Raw genomic sequence first — 26,821 nt, forward strand, 5'->3', positions numbered from 1 at the left:
ATTAAATATAAAATAAATTAATGCGATCGGTACACGGTGAAACGAGAAAAATCGAAACCGCCAGAATTTTTGTCCAACATTGCAATAAACGATTAAAGCATCGTACCCCACCCAAAATTGTATACATAAAAACATCAGCTCAGGGTACAAAAAAGAAGTCCTCACTCAGTCCCATATCATGATAATTGAAAATATTACAGGCCTCGAAAAATGGCGACACAAGAAATTCATTTATTTTTTTTTATTTTTTACAAAGGTCAGTTTTACCCCATAGTGAACATGGTAAATAAAAAAACAATTGTGTCATTGCACTTTTTTTTGCAATTTCATCGCACATTGAATTTTTTCCCACTTTCCAGCACATCATATGATAAAATGAATGGTGTCATTCAAAAGTATAATTCTTCCCACAGAAAACTAGCAAACATATGGCTATGTGGACGGACAAATAAAAAAGTTATGGCTTTAGGAAATAGGGAAGGAAAAAATTAAAATGAAAAAAGCGAAATTGGCTGCTGCGTGAAGGGGTTAACATGAGGGGGATCAGCTGCTTAAATACCGGGATGCAGATCCCTGTAAAAATGATGGAATGGGGGGCTATTAGCTATCACTTCTTATCATTGATCCTGTGCGTCTGAGATCACAATAGGTGCGATCAGGGCTGTGGAGTCGGAATCGGAGTCGGTATAAAATGGACCGACTCCAACTCCTAAAATCTATAATAAATTGGGTACAGTAGTTCAATGCAGTTTGTGGGGAATATTTTTTCAGAAGAATTTGGGAAAGTTATGAAATGTCCTATAAATTTCTGTCTTATTCCTGATCTAAGTGTCTAGACTTTTAGCTGAGATGAATCTGTGCTACAGTAAATTTATCACTTAAACATTAGCCATGTATGAGGGAGTCGGAGTCATGGAAATTGAGGAGTCGGAGTTTTGGCTTACCGACTCTACAGCCCTGGGTGCCATTACGTCAATACATCTCTCCAGCTTTGCCTCTGAAAACTGCACAGTCCGGAACAGCAGGAGAATTCTTTTTTTACAGTACATTTTGGTAAACTGTAGTGATATAATACTGTACCAAGGGATTGTGTGACATACTACTAAGCAAGGGGACTGCATGGGGATATAATACTGTGCCAAGGGGGGGCGTGTGAGGGACATCATACTGCATGGGGGGCTGTTTGGAGACATCACACTGTGCAAGAAGACTTTGTGGAGACCTCATACCATGTATGGGGCTGTGTGGGGACATTATACTGTGTAGATGGGCTGTGTGGGGACATAGTAGTCTGCAAGGGGGCTGTGTTGGGACATCATTCAATGTGGGGGGCTCTCTAGTGACATACTGTGCGAGGGAACATTATACTGTTTGAAGGAACTGTGGCACAAGGGCTGAATAACAGAATCAGTATAAATTTATTGTTTTATATAAACTTTATAAAAAGCTGCAAATTATATGGTTTTCTTTAGCTACTACCGGTAAGAATGCAAATTACAATAAGCCCTATCGTTATATATTAACAATAGCAGCGAGTTAGTAGACTTAATTCTGCTCAACATTAAGTGATAAAAATTTAAATAAAACAACAATAATGAGCAGAATTAAGTGTGACCGGTTGGTTAAGTGTGACCCTCTACAATAATCAGTCTCTCATGTGGCGTATTGGGAAAGTTAATTGCCCATGCGTTCTACCCCGGCAGAATTTTTCCTTTCTTGGCCTTGTTTAAGAGAATATGAATGATAACAAAAAACTTTTTCTCCACTTGTGGTTATTGCTTGGGTGAAGCCATTTATTGTCAAACTACTGTGTTTTCTCTTTTTAAATCTTAATGACAACCAAAAACATCCAAATGACCCTGATCAAAAGTTCACATACCCCAGTTCTTAATATAATGTATTGCCCCCTCAAATTCAATGACAACTTGAAGTCTTTCATGGATGAGGTTCTTTATTTTTCAGATGTTAAAGCTGCCCATTCTTCTTGGCAAAAAGCCTCCAGTTCCTGTAAATTCCTGGGCTGTCTAGCATGAACTGCACACTTGAGATCTCCCCAGAGTGGCTCAATGATATTGAGGTCAGGAGACTGAGATGGCCACTCCAGAATCTTCACTTTGTTATGCTGTAGCCAAAGACCGATCAACTTGGCCTTGTGTTTTGGATCGTTGTCATGTTGGAACGTCTACGTACGTCCCATGCGCAGCTTCCAGGCTGATGAGTGCAAATTTGCCTCCATTATTTGCTGATAACGTGCTGCATTCATCTTTCCTTCAACTTTTACCAAGTTTCCTGTGCCTTTGTAGCTCTCACATCCCCAAAACATCAGCTATCCACCTCCGTGCTTAACAGTAGGAATGGTGTTCCTTTCATCATAGGCCTCAATTTTGGTCTCATCACTCCAAATTACCTTGTTCCAGAAGTTTTGAGGCTTGTCTCTGTGCTGTTTGGCGTATTGTAGGCGAGATCCTTTGTGGCATTTGCGCAGTAATCGCTTTTTTCTGGCGACTTGACCATGCAGCCCATTTTTCTCCTTATTATGCATCTTGAAACAGCCACACTGCTAGTTTTCAGAGAGTCCTGAATTTCAGCTGATGTTATTTTTGGGTTTTTCTTTGCACCCCGAACAATTTTCCTGGCAGTTGTGGCCGAAATTTTTGTTGGTCTACCTGACTGTGGTTTGGTTCTTACAGAGCCCCAGATTTTCCATTTGTTAATCACAGTTTGAATGGTGCTGACTGGCATCACCAATTCCTTGGATATTTTTTTTGTATCCCTTTCCTGTCTTATACTGTTCAACTACCTTTTCCCATAGATCCGTTGACAATTCTTTTGCTTTCCCCATGACTCACAATCCAGAAACGTCAGTGGCTGGATGAAAGATGAAAGAGTCTGTCTGGATCCCAGAAACTCAGCTTTTCTGCACACACACTGATTACAAGCAAACAGATCACAGGTGAGGATGTTACCTTTAGTAGAGGCCAAAAAAAAACTTAAAGAGATGTACTGGAATATAATTTGGTGTGCATGTTCCCACTGGCCACTAAATAGACAAAACCTTCTTTTCCTCTTCTTGCTGCTGGCTCCCGGGGTATGCGCACACCTGGAGCGCATGCACCCGGTCTCTTAAAGAGACAGCATGCGCCATCCTAAAGTGTCCCCAGCCAACGGCCGGGAGACACTTATTATTTAAGGCACCTCCACCTGTTGAGAGGTGTTTGAACAATGGCAATGGGTTCATCCTGCTTGTTTGCATGCTTGCTAGTTCTCAGGTCCCCTGTTCTAGTATATTTGCTATGACTACCTGTGTATCAGCCATACCTGCCTGCACTGGCCGTGCTCGCATGTATACCAGCTGTACCTGCCTGCACTTGCCGGGCCTACCTATATACCAACCGTTCATGCCAGCACTTGCCTTGTCTTCCAGTATACCTGCCATGTCTGCCTGTACCAGCCGAGCCTTCCCATTCCTGGCCGTTCCAGCTTCCTGCCGCTTTGTGGGTCAGCTGCCGTATTCGAGCTCCATCCTGGAGTAGCAGCTGGCGTCCATCTGAAGCCAAATCTAACCATACCTTCAGGGACTGTAGCGAAGGGTCTGGTGTTCACCTAGTCACGCCCCTCCAGGCTCCCCTTAGTCCACGGCACTGTGGTTCCATCACCATTTCCGTTACAGTTTGCTTACGCTGTAGAACCCGCTGGCTCTCCATCCTCTCCAGTCTCTGACCTTTACCAGGAAGTCTCCCTCCAGAAGAACAAAATCTTGTCTTATCTGAGGACTGTGACACACTGACATCTGCGGCTGCAGCTCTCCAGTCTACCAGCTATGTCCCTGGTTCCAGACCCCGTCTGTTGGCCCCACCACATTATGACGGTGATCCTACTCTGCCGCGGATTCATCAATCGATGCACACTGCAGTTTGAGCGCTTCACACATCAGTTCTCTTCAGATCCAAAGTGGCATTCATCATGTCCCATCTTATTGGCTAAGCTCAGTCGTGGCTCAATCCAGTATGGGAGAGAGGGGATTTTCTAGTCTCCAACCTCCAGACTTTTCTTGTAGCCTTCTGCAAGGTCTTTGAGCCAGGCTGTGTTTCCTCTGCAGCATCCTCCCTCCTCATATTACTCCAGAGAAATCTCACTGTGTGCCAATATGCCGTCCGTTTTTGTACCCGGTCCTCCAAGCTCGCTTGGAAATATGAGGCATTGGTAGCCACCTTCTAGGGGGGCCTGTCCTGGAGAATTAAGGAAAAGCTGTCTGCTCGAAATGTTCCCACCTCTCCACCTCACCTAGTATCCCTGGCAACCCAGATCGACCTTAGGTCTTCTCTCTTGGATCACTTTCTTGGAACGCTCCTAAAACCTATGAGCTTGGCTCCTACTTTCCAAAGGTCAATCAAGTCACAGACCCCAGTTTCAGCACTTTCCTCTGAAACCATGCTAGTCTACTGAGTGAAACTGGCCGAGTGTCATCAGGAAGTCCGTCGTGCCGAGGGGATGTGCTTCTACAGTGGCAGTTAAGAACATGTAATTCGCTCCTGTCCCGAGAAGCCAGGAAACCCCAAAGCCAAGGGCCAGTAGGAGAGGCTACTCTGGCTATCATCTCTTCCACTGACTCTGTCATTGTTCGCTTCCTGTAGCAACGTCTGTTTCCTGTGGCAACACCCGTTTCATTGAATAGGCCTATCTGGAAATTTCATACAACATGCCGTAACAGATCGATTCCAGATACACCATCCGACGTCTACAGAGTCCTTTAGTAGTATCATCCATAGATGTGAGACCTCTATACAAAGCAGTTCTTTTTTTTCCCAAGCTGGTAGAACTTCAGGTAGGAATGTTGCACTATGAGAAGATCTACTTTTATGTGCTACCAGGTCTGTCCCATTCCCTGTTCCTTGGCCTGCCCTGGTTACGAGCACATGAGCCTGTCTTGGATTGGAGATCTGGTGACATACTTAGTTGGAGTCAGACCTATCACTAGAAATGTCTTGTTCCCATTCGTCCTGCTCGACTTCCAGCTACTCCATCATTCTAAACAGGCTTGCCTCTGACTTATTTGACCTACACGGACGTTTTCGATAAGGAGGCAGAGAGGCTACCACCACACAGGCTGTATGACTGCCTTATAGATATTATTCCTGGTTCTTCTCCTCCTCGAGGTCATATCTACCCTCTGCCCCAGGCAGAGACCCGAGCCATGTCCGAATATATCAAGGAGATCCTAGCCACGGGATTTATCCAGAAATCATCCTTCCCGGCTGGAGCAGGATTCTTCTTTGTTAAGAAAAAAGGATGCCTTTCTCGGTCCCTGTATTTGACTATTGGAGCCTTAACCAGATAGCTATCAAGAATAAGTATCTGTTGCCCCTCATGTCAGAGTTGTTTGATCATCTCAGAGGTTCCAGAGTCTTCACTAACCTTGTTCTGCAGGGAGCATATAACCTGATCTGAATTCTCCAGGGGGGACGAATGGAAGACTGCCTCTAACGCCCCGGAATGGTTATTATGACTAATGTGTAATGCCATTTTGGCTCTGCAATACCTTAGTAGTCTTCCAAGAACTAGTGAATGATATCTTCTGGGACGTACTCTACTCTTGTATGGTGGTTTACCTGGACAACATACTCGTGTTCTCCCCACTCTACCCACTTATAGGCGGGATGTTCGACAGATCCTTCAGAGGTTGAGGAAGAGGAAGAGCCATTTGTACTCCAAGTTTGAGAATTGCATCTTCGAGCAAACCTCTCTTCCCTTCCTAGGATACATCATCTCCGAGACCGGACTGAGAATAAATCCAGAGAAAGTGTCTGCCGTTCTGAAGTAGCCTGGTCCTGATGGCCTGAAAGCTATCCAGCGGTTTCTGAGATTCGCAAATTACTACTGCCAGTTCATTCCACATTTCTCCCCTCGGACCACCCCAATTTCAGCCCTGGCCCGAAACGGTGCTAATCCTAGGGTATGGACTGAAAGTGTCTTTTCTTCCTTAAAACAAACTTTCTCTTCAGCTCCAGTGCTGGATAGACCTGACAGTAATAAGCAATTCTTTTTGAGGTGGATGCTTCTTTCTAGGTCCTTTCTGTCTTCTAACCAGGAGGAAGAGCCTGAGCGCATCATTGAGTCCTCCAATATGCTTATTGTCGTTCCATTGGACTTGTCTAGGGTCCCATCTAGAAAGTCCTTTGTCGCTGAACCAGACATGAAGCGGGTTCTTCAGTGGGGTCACTCAACTAAATTGACTGGTTATATTGGACAGAATAAAATGTCTCTTCTCATTTCTCGGCATTATTGGTGGCTATCCCTACTAATAGATATTGCAGATTTCTTCTCGGCCTGTCCGTCCTGTGCTCAGAATAAGACTCCGAAAAAGCTTTCGTCTGGTCAGTTACTTCCTCTGCCCATACGGTCAGCTGCCTGGCAGTACATCGCGATTCATCACTAATCTTCTAATCTCGGTCGGAAGTACCATCATTTGGGTAGTTGTGGATCGCATCTCAAAGATGGTCCACTTTACTCCATTGTCTGGTCTCCCTTACCCTTCTGTGCTTGCTGAGAAGTTTATCCAGCATATCTTCACGAGTTACCTCTCCAAATAGTTCCTTATAGAGGCGTCCGGTTCACATCTCTGTTCTGGAGAGCTACCTCTAATCTACTAAATGTAACGCTGGACTTCTCTTCAGCCTACGATCCCCAATCCAATTGCCAGGTAGAGCGGGTCAACCAGATCCTAACCAACCTCCTCTAGCATTTCGTCAATACTCACCACAGTGATTGGGCCGAACTCCTGCCTTGGGCTGAATTCTCCTACATTAACCATGTGAGTGAGCCCTCTGCTTAATCTTGTTTTTTTTATTGTGTTACGTCAACATGCCAATGTTCCATTCCCTTTAGCTACTACCTCTGACGTCCCATCGGCCGAAGCTCTCACCAAGGGCTTCTCTGGAATTTGGGAGGACACCAAGGCCACATTGGGGAAGTCTTCAGAATAGATGAAGGGACATGCGGACAAGAGACGTCTGCACCTGCCTCAGTTTCATTCTGGGGACAAGGTTTGGCTTTCTTGTAAGTTTGTCCAGCTCAAGCTACTTTCATTCAAGTTGGGTCCTCATTTTATCGGTCCTTTTGAGGTTCTTAAACAGATAAATGCTGTATCCTAAAATCTCAAGCTCCCAGCCTCTTAACGTTTCCTGAACTCTTTCCACGTGTCTCACTCAAGCCTGTCATCTTAAGCTCTCTTTTCAAGGATCAGAGTACCTTTCCTGCTCCATGCGGCTCTAAAGATGTCTTCAAGGAGATAATATTCTGGCTACTAAAAGGGTAAGAGGAAAAACGTTTTTTCTTGTGGATTGGAAGGGGTTCGGTCCTGAGGAGAGGTCGTGGGAGCCCAAGGAGAACATCCATGCCTCTCATGCTCCTGGAGAGATTCCTTGGAGACTTGAAGAAGAGGGGGCGTGACAACATGACAACACAGCATTTATTCTTAATTAGGCCAGATTTATTTTTCAGTAGATCAGGAGACACCGACCATTGTTCATATCAAATATACCAAAAATGCCATCTAATATACAGGGAAAGTGGGCAACCATCTGTATTACAGATGTCTGTCCACCTGCATGCTGAAACAGCATAAATAAAGGAGGAGAAAAATGCAACATATATTGCAAAAGTGTATTTATTCAGTAGTGCACAATAAAACACATGAAAATAGAGACAATGAGGTAATCAGATGAAAAGGTGCTGACAAGTCAGGTAAGTATATATGATATGCCTATATTAAATTCATAAGTTAGCGTAATTACACCCTACTCACTCTAGTAATTAAAATTAAAACAGTAGGAAACTAGTAAATTCAAGCGGGTGAATGAAAATCACTAAATAGGCGCATGTATCATAGTCCCACTGGCTATTAGATAGACAAAAGTGAGGGTGGAACAGTCTAAAAAATATAGAATTCTGTGTCCCAACCCATGTGCCAAAGGATCATATTATCCTTGCAAGATAGTTACCTGGCAGAAAAACACAGCACAGATGGAGGAGAAGAAGTGGTTAAGGTGAAAGCCCAATGCATGTTTCGCCGGCGTCCCAGGCCGCTTTATCAAGGGCAAAGAGTAATGTCCTTACAATATCCCAGGATGCATATATATACATATCAAGTCCCAAAATGTCCGGAGTGCAAACAGCTGATCGGCGAGGCACGCACCCGGAAGTGGCCAGCTATGCCGGGGGCGTGCCTCGCGGATCACATGACGTGGGGCCTGTGTGCCATGTACGGCGCACGCGCGTGGCCCAGGGAACGTGCCGATCGCTCGCCCCGGCTGTCAGACCACCAACTGCGCATGCGCGAGAACAACAGTCCCATGCAGGCGCAGGGCGGTCAGCAGACAGCCAGGCCTGCGAGCGACACGACCCACACCGCGGGCACGCTCTCAACCACGTCAAAGGACAGCACGAGACACTGCTTGGAAAAGGTTGGATATAACGGGGAATACCAGCAAGAGAGGAGGCGATGAGACATAATCAGAGAGAAGCCAGGCATATAAATACTAAATAACAAAATCATTTTCAAAAACAATACAAGTTCAAATATAAATATAAATACAGTTAGTCCTCAGGTTACGACGGTCTCGAGTTACGTCTTTTCGTGGTTACGATGCTTTATACGACGCTCATTCCTACTTACGAGGTTTAGCGTCGTAAGTCGAACTGTACTGCTGCCCCAGTATCTCCAGCACCTTCTGCAGCTTCCTCCCAATAAGTAAGCCTGTTCTCTCTTTGGAATTGTTATCTTTGTTTATTATAGTACTGTACACTGTTTATTACTGTTACAGCATTACAGTACAGTATTTCATTATTAAACGAACTATACTGCACAATATTTTACTGTACCTATTTTTATTGATAATTATGTAGGGTACTGTGTTAGGATAGGTGTTTGGATAGGCTAAGTGTTTGCAGTACTGTACTATTATTATGGTACAGTACTGTATGAACCTATGATCCGACTTACGTCGAAATTCGGTTTACGACGCCGCGTAAGAACGGATCAACGTCGTAAGTCGAGGATTACCTGTATATCCAAAAGATCATATATGCATAACTGGCAACAATCATGAATCCTGGTAGTCATAACTCCCGTCTAGGCATTGGGTCCAATAGCTATATCCAAATCTCATTGTTTTCCGGACACAGATGGGATTAAGAGGACTTTCATAGATGTGGACTAATGAAAAGAGGAAAAAAGACAAAAATGAACACCAAATAAAACCAATTAAAACCGCATATGGATTAAATCCTCTTAAAATCACCCAACCCACATGTGTCAATACATACATGTGGGAATGGAGGTGTACAGGATAAAATTGCGGCTATAGGAAAGGAGAGAAACTTAGAGACTCGTTCAAACCATTGGGTGTCACTGTGTTCAAGCACATGATCCATTGTGACTCTTTTTGGGCAAGTGTCTTCCTGACATTGCCCCCCCAGATACCCATGTGTATTACATCAATGCCACGCACCATAAAAGAGCGGGGATTGCAATCATGTTTGGCTTTAAAATGGCGTGGTATCGTCTTAAGTTGACTTGGGTCATTTGCTGAACTGGCCACCACAATGTCCCTTACATGCTCCCTTATGCGTACCCGCAGCTCTCTTGATGTCAAACCGACATAAATGAGTGAGCAGCTGCAGGTAGCATAATAGATGACATTTGACGTACCGCAAGTAATATGATGTCTAATATCAAATGTCTTCATGCCATCAGCCGAGCAAAAGTTAGTACAGCGTAGGACATTGGGGCATGTCATACAGTGTCCACATTTGTAATTACCCAGTATCGGACCACTCGAACCAAATGGATATGATATGGGTGCTACATAATGGCTATTCGTCAAAATATCACCGAGATTCCGACATCTCCTAGGTGTCATAGATGGACTGTCTCTGAGGTGTCCCCTCAGGGCAGGCTCCATCATCAATATGCCCCAGTGTTTTTGAAGGATTGCTCTCATATGGTCCCACTCATGGTTATAGGTGGAGATGAACCGAATGGTATCATTCTTCCCCAATGTTGGTGTCTTTATTTTCATGTGTTTTATTGTGCACTACTGAATAAATACACTTTTGCAATATATGCTGAATTTTTCTCCTCCTTTATTTATTCATTGTTCATATCAGCCTGAACATTGACTCTTGAATTGATGTTTAGCCTTACGAGACAGGAATGCAGGGAAACTGAACAATGTTTGCTTGATTACCCATTGTTTATCAGTCCATGCAGCTTGTTGACCAGCAAACATTGATGGAAAAACTATGCAGATTGACTGACTGAATACTCGTCCCACCTTCCCTCTGACCTGTGGATGATGACCTGAAGGACAGATGTGGGTATAAAAAGGACTGCTATCCTTCTGCAGAAAGACTCTTCATGACAGTAGGCACCATGGCTCCAGCCGGAGGAATACAGATTTGAGACATTCTATAGGAAACCAACTTAAAGGGAACCTGTCATGTCATTTGGAGCTTGTAAACTGTCCCCAGGTTGTTGTTAGTGATGCAATGTGCATCACCAACATGCTCATTTGCAAAAACCACTTTATATACTTATATCTTACTTGCTCGTTTAGTTACAGGGGTGTTCTTCACTGTATTCAATCCGACTTTTCGCCACCCACTCAATTCCCACGGCTCCAGCTGGAGGAAAACAGATCTGATCCATTGACCATCACTGAACCCATGGAAAAATTTGGAGAAGCTAGGTTGGGACAATGAGATCACCTGGCCACGTACCTCAATCGACTTTCAGCTTCCTAAACTTGTTGTGCCTCCTTTGTGGGTGGCCGCCAAAATCGGGGTGCCACTGGTGGGGGTAGTCGGCCCTGGAAGCCCTGAAGTTGCAGGGGCTCTAATCCCGGTGAGACGCTGCAATTTGCACCATCTTCTGTATTCACTGAGACTGTGCTGTATGTTATTGTCTGTTTGTGGTTCAATAAAGTGTTGCCACAATGTTTTACCCTCACCCTGTATTGTCTGAGTAGTATTATGCCCACGGGGAATTAGTGCGGGCGTTCAGTGGGATGAACCTTGATCCATGCGGTCTTTCTAAAGACTACTGAGCCAGCGGATGAAAGCACCCACTGACCCTCGTGTCTCCACAGGAGGGAACTACTGTAGCGTCAGCATCCCTGAAAGCTTCCCATCCTCCTCTCCTCTGGCATGGACGCCGACTCACTCACCGCCCTGGCCCTCATGCCGCGCTTCCTCTACTTGCTGCTGCCTCTTGGGGTCTGCACACACCTGGCAGATCCTTGGGCACTGCTCTTTAGGACGACGCGCTCTCTCTCTTTGACAGACCAGGTGCTCGTGCATTTAAGTGTCCCCAGGAAGTGTCTGGGAGACACTTTTTATTTAAGGCACCTCCACCTATTAGGAGGTGCCTGAGCTACGTTTTCACTCTGCTTGTTTGCATACTTGCTAGTCCTCAGGTCTCCTGTTCTAGTATACCTGCTATGCCTGCCTGTATACCATCCGTACCTGCCTGCAACTGCTGTGCCTGTATTACAGCCGAACCTGCTGTGCCTATAACCAGCCGTACCTGCCTGTACCTGCTCTGCTCTTCGGGGTCAGTTGTCGTGTGTCCGAGGTCCATCTTGCAGTAGCACCTGACGTCAGTCTAAAGCCAAATCTAACCACACCTTCATGGGCTCCAGCGAAGAGTCTCTTGTTCGCCTAGTCATACCCCTCCAGGCTATCCTCAGTCCACGGCACAGTGGTTCCACCACCATTCCCATTACAGCAGTAAATAAGTAGCAAGATTGCATTAAAATAATATAGGGTTCTCAGTTAATGTGAATAAGGGCAGAGAAGGACTGAGACCCGACTAATGGACACCCGATCATGGAGGGCTAGTGAGGGCGATTTTACAGTGTGTATGGTTATTTGGAGCCATCATACTGATTAGAAGGTTGTGGGGGGCCGTTCTACTGAATGGAGGCCCATTATACTGTATAAAGGGCTGTGTGGTGATCACAGTTGGGGCATCATACTGTGCTGAGGTCACCATATTTTGCGGGGAGAGGGTTGAGGGGGAGGGGAATACAGTGGGGTCATCATACCGTGTGTGTGGAGGGTGCTGTGGAAGAATTCACTGTGGGGATATTATACTGTGTTTCGGCAGGACAATATAGTTAGCATCATACTTTATGGCAGCAATGAAAGGGCAATCTAGGGGCTTCAATAAGAGGAAAAAGACTTTTTAAGGGCTGCAAGATTGTGAAATACAGTACAGACCAAAAGTTTGGACACACCTCATTTAAAGATTTTTCCGTATTTTCAAGACTATGAAAATTGTACATTCACACTGAAGCCATCAAAACAATGAATTAACACATGTGGAATTATATACTTAACAAAAAAGTGTGAAACAACTGAAGATGTGTCTTATATTCTAGGTTCTTCTAAGTAGCCACCTTTTGCTTTGATGACTGCTTTGCACACTCTTGGCATTCTCTTGATGAGCTCAAGAGGTAGTCACCGGAAATGGTCTTCCAACAATCTTGAAGGAGTTCCCAGAGATGCTTAGCACTTGTTGGTCCTTTTGCCTTCACTCTGCGGTCCAGCTCACCCCAAACCATCTTGATTGGGTTCAGGTCTGGTGACTGTGGAGGCCAAGTCATCTGGCGTAGCACCCCATCACTCTCCTTCTTGGCCAAATAGCCCTTACACAGCCTGGAGGTGTGTTTGGGGTCATTGTCCTATTGAAAAATAAATGATGGTTCAACTAAACGCAAACCGGATGGAATAGCATGCCGCTGCAAGATGCTGTGGTAGCCATGCTGGTTCAGTATGCCTTCAATTTTGAATAAATCCCCAACATTGTCACCAGCAAAGCACCCCCACACCATCACACCTCCTCCTCCATGCTTCAGGGTGGGAACCAGGCATGTAGCGTCCATCCGTTCACCTTTTCTGCGTCGCACAAAGACACGGTGGTTGGAACCAACGATCTCAAATTTGGACTCATCAGACCAAAGCACAGATTTCCACTGGTCTAATGTCCATTCCTTGTGTTCTTTAGCCCAAACAAGTCTCTTCTGCTTGTTGCCTGTCCTTAGCAGTGGTTTCCTAGCAGGTATTTTACCATGAAGGCCTGCTGCACAAAGTCTCCTCTTAACAGTTGCTGAAGAGATGTGTCTGCTGCAAGAACTCTCTGTGGCATTGACCTGGTCTCTAATCTGAGCTGCTGTTAACCTGCGATTTCTGAGGCTAGTGACTCTGATAAACTTATCCTCAGAAGCAGAGGTGACTCTTGGCTTTCCTTTCCTGTGGCGGTCCTCATGTGAGCCAGTTTCTTTGTAATGGTTTTTGCAACTGCACTTGGGGACACTTTGAAAGTTTTCCCAATTTTTGGGACTGACTGAACTTCATTTCTTAAAGAATGATGGCCACTCGTTTTTCTTTACTTAGCTGCTTTTTTCTTGCCATAATACAAATTCTAACAGTCTATTCAGTAGGACTATCAACTGTGTATCCACCAGACTTCTGCACAACATAACTGATGGTCCCAACCCCATTTATAAGGCAAGAAATCCCAATTATTAAACCTGACAGGGCACACCAGTGAAGTGAAAACCATTTCCGGTGACTACCTCTTGAAGCTCATCAAGAGAATGCCAAGAGTGTGCAAAGCAGTCATCAAAGCAAAAGGTGGCTACTTTGAAGAACCTAGAATATAAGACATATTTTCAATTGTTTCACACTTTTTTGTTAAGTATTTAATTCCACATGTGTTAATTCATAGTTTTGATGCCTTCAGTGTGAATGTACAATTTTCATAGTCATGAAAATACAGAAAAATCTTTAAATGAGAAGGTGTGTCCAAACTTTTGGTCTGTACTGTATGTTCTTCTGTGACCCCGCCGAATATTACGTTTTTTGGGGGGGTGAGGAGGGCAAGCCGAACTGGAACTTCTGTTGTGTGGCTTCATGATTTCTATGTACGCCTCTGCTTCATACATGATATTACTGTTCTCCTAGCCATCTTACTCTGTGCTAAAATGCATGTAGGGAAAGAATAAGGCTATGTTCACACACGTTTTTTCTGCTGCTAACTTTTCTCTGGTAGAAGAACAGCTGCGTTAAAAATGCAGGTTTTGTTGTGTTTTTTGTTGCGTTTTTGCTGCGTTTTTTTGACCACCTAGTACTTCCTATGGGTGAAAAAAACGCTGCAAAACGCAGGTACGTTTTCTGCTGCAAAAGCACTGAAAGAAGTGACATGCTCTATTTTCCAAAAACACAACCATGTCACAAAATATGCAGCAAAGAAAGCAACATGTGTGAACAGAGAATTCTGGTTTCTCATAGACTTTGCTGGTACTGCAAAACACAGCTGAAAATTTGCATAAAAATCTGCTGCAAAATACGTTGCAAAACCCTATGTGTGTGAACATTAGAGATGAGCGTTGTTCTACTCGAACTGTTCGCCAATCTCAAATTCGAGCTGTTTTGGGCGGTGTTCGAGCCGTTCGGCGAACACGAACAATTTGAGAAAAATTCGGCTTTTCGAGGTTATGTTCGATAACTGTTCGTGCACCAAAATCATAACTGGATTTTTTCTCAGTAATGATGAAAATGAATGCTAATACGCAGTTTGAGTGTACAGCGGGGTGGGGGGAGGGGCAGGGGATGGATCTCTGCAGGAATAATGAAGATCTCCATTTTTTTTTCTCTTTCCCGCATTTACAGTGGGGAGGTGCAATCTGTCAGCCTATCAGCAGCGCACACACGGAGCGAAGTGCTTTTTTTCACACAAGCAAGGGCATGTGTCATTGGCAGTGTATGTCACATGTCCTTGCCCTATAAGACCAAGCCATTTTCCCCGTCGCCACCATTTTCTCACTGCTGCAGCTGCGTGTTAGACGGCACCGCTGTTGCTGTGTGCGCTATACCTTGTTAATTTCAAGCCAATTTTCGCACAAATCTACAGATAGCTTGGGAGTAGGGAATAGTTGTGATTGCAGTCCTTTTAAGGACTAGGTTACAGCATTTCCTACGACTTTTATCAGGCAGGTCTGTGCTCTTAAATAGATAGGTTGTGGGAGTAAAGACTAATTGTAATTGGAGTCCTTTTCAGGACTAGGTTACATCAGTTCCTATCAGTTTTTGCCAGGCAGGTCTGTGCCAGTGCTGTGCAAGTTTTTTTCACAGCATTTGGCTGAATCTATCAAAGCTAATCCTTTTTGGCCTATTGCAGAGTGTGTTAGTCAGTGGAGTAGCCTATCTGTGTTGCAAGATATACCACCTGTGTATAGAATACCAATTTTTTTACTGCACCTAGTGAAGTAAAATCTTTTGGGCATAGCATCATTCTATTAGTCCATCTATACTGACCTCCATCAGGTTGCAAATTGAATATAATTTTTTTCTGCATCTAGCTCTGAAAAAATATTGGGCTTCTAGCTGTGTGTGGGACTTGTTGTATTAGTCCATCTATACTGACCTCCATCAGGTTGCAAACTGAATATATTTTTTTCTGCATCTACCTCTGAAAAAATATTGGGCTTCTAGCTGTGTGTGGGACTTGTTCTATTAATCCATCTATACAGACCTCCATCAGGTTGCAAACTGAATATATTTTTTTCTGCATCTACCTCTGAAAAAATATTGGGCTTCTAGCTGTGTGTGGGACTTGTTGTATTAGTCCATCTATACTGACCTCCATCAGGTTGCAAATTGAATATAATTTTTATCTGCATCTACAGTACCTCTGAAAAAATATTTGGGCTTCTAGCTGTGTGTGGGACTTGTTCTATTAGTCCATCTATACTGACCTCCATCAGGTTGCAAATTGAATATAATTTTTATCTGCATCTAGCTCTGAAAAAATATTTGGCCTTCTAGCAGTGTGTGGGACTTTCTCTATTAGTCCATCTATACTGACCTCCATCAGGTTGCAAATTAAAAATAATTTTTATCTGCATCTACCTCTGAAAAAATATTTGGGCTTCTAGCTGTGTGTGGGACTTGTTCTATTAATCCATCTATACTGACCTCCATCAGGTTGCAAACTGAATATATTTTTTTCTGCATCTACCTCTGAAAAAATATTGGGCTTCTAGCTGTGTGTGGGACTTGTTGTATTAGTCCATCTATACTGACCTCCATCAGGTTGCAAACTGAATATATTTTTTTCTGCATCTACCTCTGAAAAAATATTGGGCTTCTAGCTGTGTGTGGGACTTGTTCTATTAATCCATCTATACAGACCTCCATCAGGTTGCAAACTGAATATATTTTTTTCTGCATCTACCTCTGAAAAAATATGTGGCCTTCTAGCAGTGTGTGGGACTTTCTCTATTAGTCCATCTATACTGACCTCCATCAGGTTGCAAACTGAATATAATTTTTTTCTGCATCTAGCTCTGAAAAAATATTTGGCCTTCTAGCAGTGTGTGGGACATTCTCTATTAGTCCATCTATACTGACCTCCATCAGGTTGCAAATTCAAAATAATTTTTTGTCTGCATCTAGCTCTGAAAAAATATTGGGCTTCTAGCTGTGTGTGGGACTTGTTGTATTAGTCCATCTATACTGACCTCCATCAGGTTGCAAATTAAAAATAATTTTTATCTGCATCTACAGTACCTCTGAAAAAATATTTGGGCTTCTAGCTGTGTGTGGGACTTGTTCTATTAGTCCATCTATACTGACCTCCATCAGGTTGCAAATTGAATATAATTTTTATCTGCATCTAGCTCTGAAAAAATATTTGGCCTTCTAGAAGTGTGTGGGACTTTCTCTATTAGTCCATCTATACTGACCTCCATCATGTTGCAAATTAAAAATAATTTTTATCTGCATCTACCTCTGAAAAAATATTTGGGCTTCTAGCTGTGTGTGGGACTTGTTCTATTAGTCCATCTATACTGACCTCCATCAGGTTGCAAATTGAATATAATTTTTATCTGCATCTAGCTCTGAAAAAATATTTGGCCTTCTAGCAGTGTGTGGGACTTTCTCTATTAGTCCATCTATACTGACCTCCATCAGGTTGCAAATTAAAAATAATTTTTATCTGCATCTACCTCTGAAAAAATATTTGGGCTTCTAGCTGTGTGTGGGACTTGTTCTATTAATCCATCTATACAGACCTCCATCAGGGTGCAAACTGAATATATTTTTTTCTGCATCTACCTCTGAAAAAATATTGGGCTTCTAGCTGTGTGTGGGACTTGTTGTATTAGTCCATCTATACTGACCTCCATCAGGTTGCAAACTGAATATATTTTTTTCTGCATCTACCTCTGAAAAAATATTGGGCTTCTAGCTGTGTGTGGGACTTGTTCTATTAATCCATCTATACAGACCTCCATCAGGTTGCAAACTGAATATATTTTTTTCTGCATCTACCTCTGAAAAAATATGTGGCCTTCTAGCAGTGTGTGGGACTTTCTCTATTAGTCCATCTATACTGACCTCCATCAGGTTGCAAATTGAATATAATTTTTATCTGCATCTAGCTCTGAAAAAATATTTGGCCTTCTAGCAGTGTGTGGGACTTTCTCTATTAGTCCATCTATACTGACCTCCATCAGGTTGCAAATTAAAAATAATTTTTATCTGCATCTACCTCTGAAAAAATATTTGGGCTTCTAGCAGTGTGTGGGACTCATTGTATTAGGCCATCTATACCAAGCTCCACCAGCTTTGAAATTAATAATAATTTTTAGCTGCATCTAGCCCTGAAAATAATTTTTCCCAATAGTGGTAGCAATAGAAATATGGGGCGCGCGCCTGGCTAACAAAAATATACGCTTCATAACACAAAACACCAGCCTAGCGCACTGCATTAATAAGATGGCATCATCGTCTCTCCCAGTGCTAGGCCTACTACGCAGACTAGTATTCCTGTGCCTAAAACACAATGTATGGGTCCGCGCTAGCCACTATGCTGAGGGGTATAAAGCTGCTGCTAACGCTTTATAACAATTCAATTGGCAGATTTTCACAGAGCTCTTCCACAACGCCCACCCATCGGGCAACAGTTGCCCACCCTCCCTATGGGATCTAGTGGCGAATAGTTGATGCCATTAATCAGAGCGTCAGTTGCCCCGTCAACGTGGCAAGCATACGGTAAGGCACGGGAAGAGTGGACACGACTAGTAGCAGGCAGACGGGTTGACCAATGTGAACAAGCCAGATCACAAGTCACCATAGAATTTCTCCACCAGCTAATGATGAGGGGCATATCAGGGGCGTCAGCGCAGCGGTGTCTGACCGGAGTAGCATTTCACTTCCAACTACTGAATTGGGGAGATGTGACAAAGATTCATCATCAGACAATCCATAAAAGGGTGGAAAAGGGGTCAGCCAAGTCAGGAATGTAGACGTCCCGTCCCGTGTCACTAAAACTGATTTCTCACATCTTATCCCTAACACCATTAACATGACACTCACAATTTGAAGCAACACTAATGTCTACTGCATTTGTGATCGCCTTCTTCGGGGCGCTATGTATAAGCGAATTAGTCCCTCAATCCAAAATTACCACCAGTGGACGCTTATTACACCAGGAAGTAGTCATAGCCAATAATTCAATACGTGTACGCATACACCAATCGAAAACGGTTCCAGCGGGCAGGGGTACTTGGGTACTTCTACAACCCACAAACGGTACACTGAGTCGGGTAACAATTGTAAAAACATATCTAACCATCAGATCACAAAGTAATTTCTTCGTATCACACATTGATGGAACGCCATTATCAAGATACCTGTTCCAAGCTATATTTAATAAATGCATAACATCGGCAGGGAACCACCCCAAAGATTACGGGACACACTCATTCCGCATAGGTGCGGCCACGGAAGCAGCAAGAGCAGGACTGTCAGAAACGGAAGTTCAGAGGATAGGGAGATGGCGATCCACGTGTTTGGCGAGATACATAAGACCGGACTTGTTATCCTAACGTGGTTTGTTTCTTTTACAGGTGACGCTAAGCCAACAGTGTGAGTGTAAGGCCACTCGTATATATATTGGGCACAAAAAAGGGCGAAAGTCCGCCCAGGCGGGAGGAAATTAGAGTTTCATAACACATATTTCAACTGGAGAGGTATTAGAGGCCTGCTATGGCCACAGGTACTAATGGAGGTAATCAAGGTAGGGAGAGAGGCAAGAGGTCCGGTCATCTTAGTTATACAGGCCGGGGGAAACAACCTAGGTCATCACAAGAGCGCATAACTAATGGTAATAATGAAACTAGACACTGAGCGCTTCAGAGAATTTTTCACAAAATTAGCTATAGTATGGTCAGAGATTGTGCCGATAGCGGTATGGCAAGGTGCGCGAGACATCACGGCCATCGAATGGACAAGGCGGGTAATAAATATTCGGATGGCAAAATTTAGAAGAGACAGAGGCGGTGTAGTGATACGACACCGACAATTGGAAGGAGATAAAGCAGGCCTCATACGGCCCGACGGTGTTCACTTAATAGATATTGGACTGGACATATTCCTGTCAGGACTCCAGGACGGAGTGGAACAAGCGTTAAGAGTGATGGGTGGGGGTCAGAGTCCTGCATACGAGTACGCTGGATCCTCCGTGGCCTGGAAATAGAAAGGACATGTTGGAGAGTTACACTTGTTGGCCAACTTGCCGGAGTGGGGACCCAGGGCATGCTGCAACAAGCTGAATTATTTTAGAAATGAAATGCCTTTCTAATGAAATGAGTATAAAGAGTTAATAAAGCTGTGACCGATCCTCACCCATCCAGTTGTAAGAGTTACATTATTGGGTTGTCCATGACAGGGGGGCGGTAGGGGGGCTGAGCATCTGGGTTTGGTTGGGGGTCCCCACAGTCTGCCTAGGCTAGATTAATTTAAAAATTCTTATTAGATACACAGGCGGTGCAGCTTGCTTCGCAGCTGGGCTACTACGCCCAAAGTATTGCCTAGGCTAGATGCAGTTAAAAATTCTACGCTGACTAGCAGACACTGAAGATTTGGAGCAGACCTCTGAGTAAACAGCTCTTCAGACTCAACCATCTGTGTTACCCCAAGCCATAGTGTATGTAGTTTCTTACAGTTAAAAGGGGGGGGTGCGACCCAACCCACCTGGAATTGACGATGCCAACGTCACGTAAGACACAGCAAGGGGACTCCCAAAATTGTGGCACAGACACCACTTAACCCTAGAACGCATACCTGTGGCCTTGCAGGCCCGCCCAGTTAATTGTTTTCTATTTTCTGCAAGATTGCTTTAGTTAGAATTTTGAAACTCTAGGTATTCTTCATGTATATAGTTGTTTGTCATTTGAGTTTGAGTTATTCCATGTTATTTGCACACGGGCCTAAAGGGCCCCAGGTATGTGAAAGTGTAGATTTTTATGGTCATGCGTTCTAGGGTTAAGTGGCATCAATTGCCCCACTGTTGCTTAAAACGGTTGGTGAGGTGATTTTACCAAATCCCCAAGCTTTTAGTCTCCCAAGGATGACACAGGGGTAGAAATGTCCTTGCGAATCCATGATTTGATCATCTTTATGAACGTGAGTCTGTCTACATTCTCAGTGGACAGCCGCGTGCGCTTATCTGTCAGCACACCACCAGCAGCGCTGAACACACGTTCAGACAGAACGCTGGCTGCATGGCATGACAAGATCTCCAAGGCGTGAGTGGCGAGCTCCGGCGATTTTTCAAGATTGGAATATCAAAATGAGCAAAGGTCCAGTGACACAGTCATGGCTGCGATGTTCACTTGGAGATTCTCCTGTACCATCCTCTCTAGGCATTGACTATGTGTCAGACTTCTCCTGTGGCCTTGCAAAGGATGGTCTAAAAAAGTGGTGAAACGATTCCACAAAATTGCTGTTACCAGCAGATACTGTGTTACTGTTACTGTTTGAGTGATGAAGACTCGACAGTCCCACCGTTGGCAAGTTAGAACTGTGAGATTCACTACGTGCACCACTGGTGTTTTGTGGAAAAGCACATGTAAGATTCTGCAACAGATACTCCTGCATTCGTCAATACCTTTTTATGGCAGGAATTATTTCGGCAAATATACTTTTGTACCGGGGATCTAAGAGTGTGGCAACCCAGTAGTCGGGATTACTTCGAATTCTGACAATCCGAGGGTCATGTTGCAGGTAGTGCAGCAAGAAGGCACTCATGTGTCTTGCGCATCCAGAAGGACCAAGTCCTTGTTGTGTTGGTAGCGAGGTAAGAATCATGCTTCCTTCCTCTGCCCTCTCCCTCCAACCTCGCACAACAGAAATGTGATCAAGGTCTCCCTCATCTGATGAGTCTTCCATGCTCATTGCCAGTTCGTCCTCCACTTCTTCCTCGGCTCCTGCACCTTCCTCAACAGTTTGGCTGCTACCATGCGCCCTGGTTAATCCCTCTCCCCCACCCTCCCATGCCTGCCGCCTTGGTGCTGCCAACCGTCTGGACCTTGGAGATGTTATCCCTTCCGCATACGACTCCTCCTCTACTTCCTCCACCTCCTCTTGTCCCACCACCTGACTCCGAATTCTGTTTAACATGTGCTCCAGCATGTAAATCACCGTAATAGTCATGCTGATAATGGCATCGTCAGCACTAAACATCTTCGTCGCCATTTCAAGACTGTGCAGAAGGGTGCATAGGTCCCTGATCTGAGACCACTCCTCCAGCGTGATTTGCCCCACCTCTGGATCTCGTTGGCCCAGGCTATACGTCAGAACGTATTGCACCAGGGCTTGTCGGTGCTGCCACAGTCGCTGCAACATGTGCAGAGTTGAATTCCACCGTGTCGGCACATCGCATTTCAGCCGGTGAACTGGCAGGCCCAACGACTTCTGTAGAGATGTAAGTCGTTGAACTGCGGGATGCGAATGGCGGAAGTGAGCACACAGCGACCGTGCACTCTGCAGAAGGCCATCTAGTCCGGGATAGTGGGCTAAAAATTGCTGGACAACCAGGTTCAACATGTGAGCCATACAAGGCACGTGTGTGACATTGCCCCGGCGAAGTGCCGCACCCAGGTTTGCAGCATTGTCGCACATGGCTTTCCCTGGTTGCAGGTCCAGTGGAGACAACCTTTCATGAAACTGGGTCTCCAGAGCTGACCAAAACTCCTCAGCTGTGTGACTCACATTTCCCAGACATTTCAAAGTAAACACTGATGACGTTGAGCCCTGCTGCCAGCATAGTAAGGAGGTGTGCAGGATTCCTTCTGCGCAGTTAGAAAGCAGGTGGCATTACCAGACAGGCTTTGGGTGCAGGTGGAGGACCGAGAGGAGGTTGAGGAGGCAGAAGCAGTGGAGGAAGTTCGAGATAAAGAGGATTAACACACAACTCGTGGGGACGGTAAGACTTGGACAGCAGCCCCTTGACCTGCTATCACCATAGTTACCCAGTGCCCAGTCAGCGACATGTAACGCCCCTGTCCATGCCTTCTCGTCCAAGTGTCTGTGGTGAAGTGCACCCTGTCACACACAGAGTTTCTCAAAGAAGCGGTGATGTTGTGTGCGACATGCTAGTGGAGCGCAGGCACACCTTTCTTTGAGAAGTAGTGCCGACTGGACATCTGGTACTGGGGCACTGTGACGGACATAAGGTCTTGAAAATCCTCTGTGTCCTCCAGGTGGAAAGGCAGCATTTCTGTAGCCAACAGCTTGCAGATGGTGAAATTCAACCTCTTAGCTTTCTCATGGCTAGGAGGAAATGGTCTTTTACTTTTCCACATCTGAGGGACCGAGGGCTGGCTGTTGTGCTTAGATGGTGTTGAGTAGGGTGTCCCCGGCAACTGCCGGTCTGTGAGGAAGATGCAGGCGGACATGTTAGGTTGCCTTGATCCAAAGGTGGTGCTCTCGATGTCGGAGAGCGCTCAACACCAGCAGGTGTTTCCACTTCCCAATGAACTGACGACCTGCCAATCACACTGGCTGTTGCGGGTAAAGAGGTGGCAGGTCTGCGTCCAAAAACATGTGTGACTGCTGTCCCCCCAGTCACAGAGGATGAAGAGGCTGCGGATGCACAAGATGGGGCAGACGGTGGTTGGCCCAGCCGGCTAGGCCGCATTGTAGCACAGTGAGCTTCCCACTGCAACTTATGCTTCATATCCATGTGACGGTACATGCATGAAGTACTCAAACTATGTATTTTTTGGCCTCTACTTAGCTTTTGCTGACAAATATTACAGATAACACGAGTTGGGTCATCCTTATCAATCTGAATAAATGCCCAGGCTATGCAAGGCTTAGAGCCCATGTGACCTGAAGAGCCACTACGACTTGTGGTCAGAGGCAGAGTTGTGGTTGAGGATGCAGTTGTTGACGTGCTTCCAGTACTCCGTCTCTGTTCAGGAAGGCGCAACCTAACCTCGTCGTCAATAGCATCTGTGATGCCCCGCTGCGCTTGGTATCACAGATCCTACAAGAGTGCATTGATGGAATCCTCCACAAGAGGCCCCCATAAACATTCACACATCTCCACCTTCCACCTCAGACCAGCAGAGGGAGCCCGTTAGGGATATAAATAGGGAAGGTGGAGCTAGGCAGTTCAGTTCCTCTGAAGAGTTCCTGCAGTAGAGAAGCCTAAGAGAGGTCAGTCTGCAGTGGAGCTCAGTCTAGTCTAGAGAACGCAGCTAATAGTTCAGCAGTGGAGCACGAGGCTCCTGCTTGCTAGATTCAGGGAGCCCAGATAGAGCTTAAGGTGTGCCGGTGCCGTAAGATCAGTGAAGCGCGGCAAGCTGCCGTTAGTGTGTATAGCCTAGTGAGGGCCCGAGTAGGCCGAAGGCGAGTGGCGAGTTAGTACATAAGGGGCAGAGGAGCTTAACCAGCTCACCCCGAAGCATTTACCGGACACAGGATCCGAGCTTACCGGTATCTCTATGACCCAGTAAGGCATAACCGGAATCCCTGGAGAACTACAAGTCCCAGGATCGCTAAGGTGCTGATATGTAACAGAGCCAGGAGACGCTTAGGCCCCGCATACTGGGAGCGTGAACTCCAAGAGAAGGCCCTACCACAAGGTCAGCCAGCGCAGGACAGAGACAAAGTTAGGCCTAGCTCCAGGCAGGTCAGAAACTTACTACGCAGAGGCAAGAAACAGGAGGCCCTACACCCGCTCATTGGGGAGGATCCTGATATGCACCCTTCACCCTACAGTGCTCTGGGATGTGCCTGAATTTCCACCAGTAAAAGGTACTGAAGTGACTACCGTGTCCGTTCCCGTTCTTGCTCTGACCCAGCTGCGTCTCGCCTGTCCTGCATTCCCCCTGCATACGCTGCCCTGAGACCTAGCTCCACCTGTGGGGAGCTATACCATCGAGCTGCCTGATCACCGGCCTCAGTGGACTGCTGCAGCGCTGGTGCTTGTCACCAGATACCACAGGTGGCGTCATGAACTCTTATAAAATTAACAATTATCCACCCTTTTAAAGAGAGACCCCAGGGTACGGGCCAGGGAGCCGACCACCGCGACATCCCCAAGGCCAGGCAAATGCCCGGGTACCGAGTCATCCCCATCCCCAGGGCTAGTCACATCCTCCTCCACCTCCTCTGCTGACCTCATCGACTGTCTGACTGTGGGTTGACAGTAAGTGGGATCTCCAACCTCGTCATCATCACCCTGTGTGTTATCACACCCGTCGCCCTCAGAGCCAACCTCTTCCTGCCCTGACCGAAAAGTCAAGTTGTCGCTCCAATCAGGTATTTGAGTCTCATCATCGTCTTCATCATTGTCTCCACCAACAGGAGTTACAGTTTGGGAACAAGGGTCTACATTATGCTCAGAACCTTCTTCATCTGGTCCTGGATCCAACTTATAAAGATTCTGGGCATCGGATCAGATCATTTCCTCATCTGGATTAACAGAAGCTCTGGAGCAGACCTCCGTTTCCCAGGCTATAGTATGAGTAAACAGCTGGGCAGACTCAGCCATCTGTGTTACCCCATACTCAGACGGGCAGCTGGAGACTTGGGAGCTGTGAGGAAGCAAGTGCGATTGGGGTGACACCTCTGAGGACTGGAGTATTTGTGATGTTGAAATTGAGGTGATGGAGAGCCCACTTGAAGGAGCACTTGATATCCGTTGAAGCACCTGCTGTTTTTGTGCCTCATCTAGAATTTGTAGCGATGGGCGTGTCCGTAAGAATGGGATCGTATCACATTGTCCACGAAAAGAAGTCGACATCTTAGTTTGGCTGGAAGATGGTCTTTCTTCTGCAGATGTTGCTCCCCCCCCCACCGTGGGGGGCCTCGACCCACCGGCGGACAGGCACCAGTATTGGGATAGGGGGGCTGGCCGTCAGGGTCCACCGCGGCTCTGGCACAAACCCGGCGACACAGAGGTGGCACAGGCAGGAACGGACTGGCCGTGTCGGCTTCTCACTTTTTGGATTTTAGAAGGGCATGACATGCCTATATCTGTGTCTCCCCCTCCTTTTACTCCTCCACCTCTTTTCTTTTCGCATGACTATATGTACTTGTCACTTTTCCATGTGTTAGTTGTGTCTTCTGAGCAGTTTGTCAGCTTTTGGACACCTTTGAAGGTGTTTTCTATGTGTTTCTATGTGTTTTTGTTTGCCTGCCATTGGTTTTAACGGTGTTCGAAGGTGTTCGACGAACAGTTCGACGAACAGTTCGGCGAACACACGGGTGTTCGACGAACCGAACCGAACTCGAACACTACGGGGGTGGCTCAACACTAGTGAACATAGCCTAAGACTGACAGAAGTTGACTCAAAAGTCCCTTTGTGTCTTTCCTGGGAACACAGTGATCACAGGCACACTGAAACATGAAACAATGAAGATTCTGGCTTCAGCAAAGAGTTGGAAATCAGAGCTGAAATTCATGGTGGTCTAACAAGTGTATGGTAGCGCTATTCATCACGCTGGGGGTACTCGCTTCACCGGATCAATTAAAGCACACATGCAACGTTTTCTGGTAACATGTAGTCCAGCAGTTTATTACACATCATAAAGCGCACATAACATAGTCCATCTCAGTAGCTCGCAGGAATGTTACACATGTTTCCCGGTGCCTTTTCAGTGGCAGCTATGCCTGCTTGGCTTCAAATACAGACTTCAGCAAGGTACAGCAACAATATTCACTTATAGCGCCGATTTACCTTTGCCGGGTCTCAGCTGCTTCTGTCAGCTCGGTTCTGCCACCGCTGTGGCTTTAAGGCTTCCCAGATGTGGCTTCCGGGCCATGTGCCTTCCAAGGCTACTGGTATCTCAAACACGGGGATCCAGCCTCTGCCTTCCAGGCTTCACCAGGTCTCTCTCTCTCTGTTTCAAAAACTACCAGGATTTATATATCCTTTTGTGCACACAGGACCTGTGATGATGTCACAGACATGTGATCAGTCACCTGAGGGGGAGGTGAATGGTCAGCCAGAACACTCCCCCTGGACATTTTAGCAATGCAGCAAGCTGCTGCATTACATATCCCCCCGCGTCTGTTCAAACTTGTGGGGTTGAAAACATAGTATACACAATCACATTATAACCCACGGTTCACACAGAGACAATGTACTTGACAATTGCGCTGCTCAGCCTCTGGAACATTAGTCATCAACATTATCCCATTCCTTAGGAACCTACCATCTGTCATTGTCACTAACTTCGTTAAGTCACATTTCCGAGTCGTAACCTTGTCAGACCTCCCAAGCTCCCAGCGGTCAGTCGTAACCTTGTCAGACCTCCCCCGCTCCTAGCGGTCAATACAGCAGTGTGACTTACTTGCCCTTGTATCTACGGTCAGGTCTGACTTCGTGCTGTCGCTTACTCTATTGGATCGTTTGTATGGGCCTCTCAGACCTGAGTTACTGGAGGTCTCACTACC

At 45.6% G+C, this 26,821-nt stretch overlaps 1 protein-coding gene across 1 annotated transcript in view; it reads left to right on the forward strand.

The window, feature by feature from the left end:
* LOC141271928 (oocyte zinc finger protein XlCOF8.4-like) overlaps positions 1–26,821 on the forward strand; it is a 55,888-nt gene that overhangs the window by 24,669 nt on the left and 4,398 nt on the right. The gene's annotated exons all lie outside the window — the stretch shown is intronic.

The sequence above is a fragment of the Phyllobates terribilis genome, unplaced genomic scaffold (assembly GCF_046119375.1).
Source record: "Phyllobates terribilis strain yellow unplaced genomic scaffold, ASM4611937v1 Scaffold_5__5_contigs__length_657084704, whole genome shotgun sequence".
Taxonomy (NCBI): Eukaryota; Metazoa; Chordata; class Amphibia; order Anura; family Dendrobatidae; genus Phyllobates; species Phyllobates terribilis.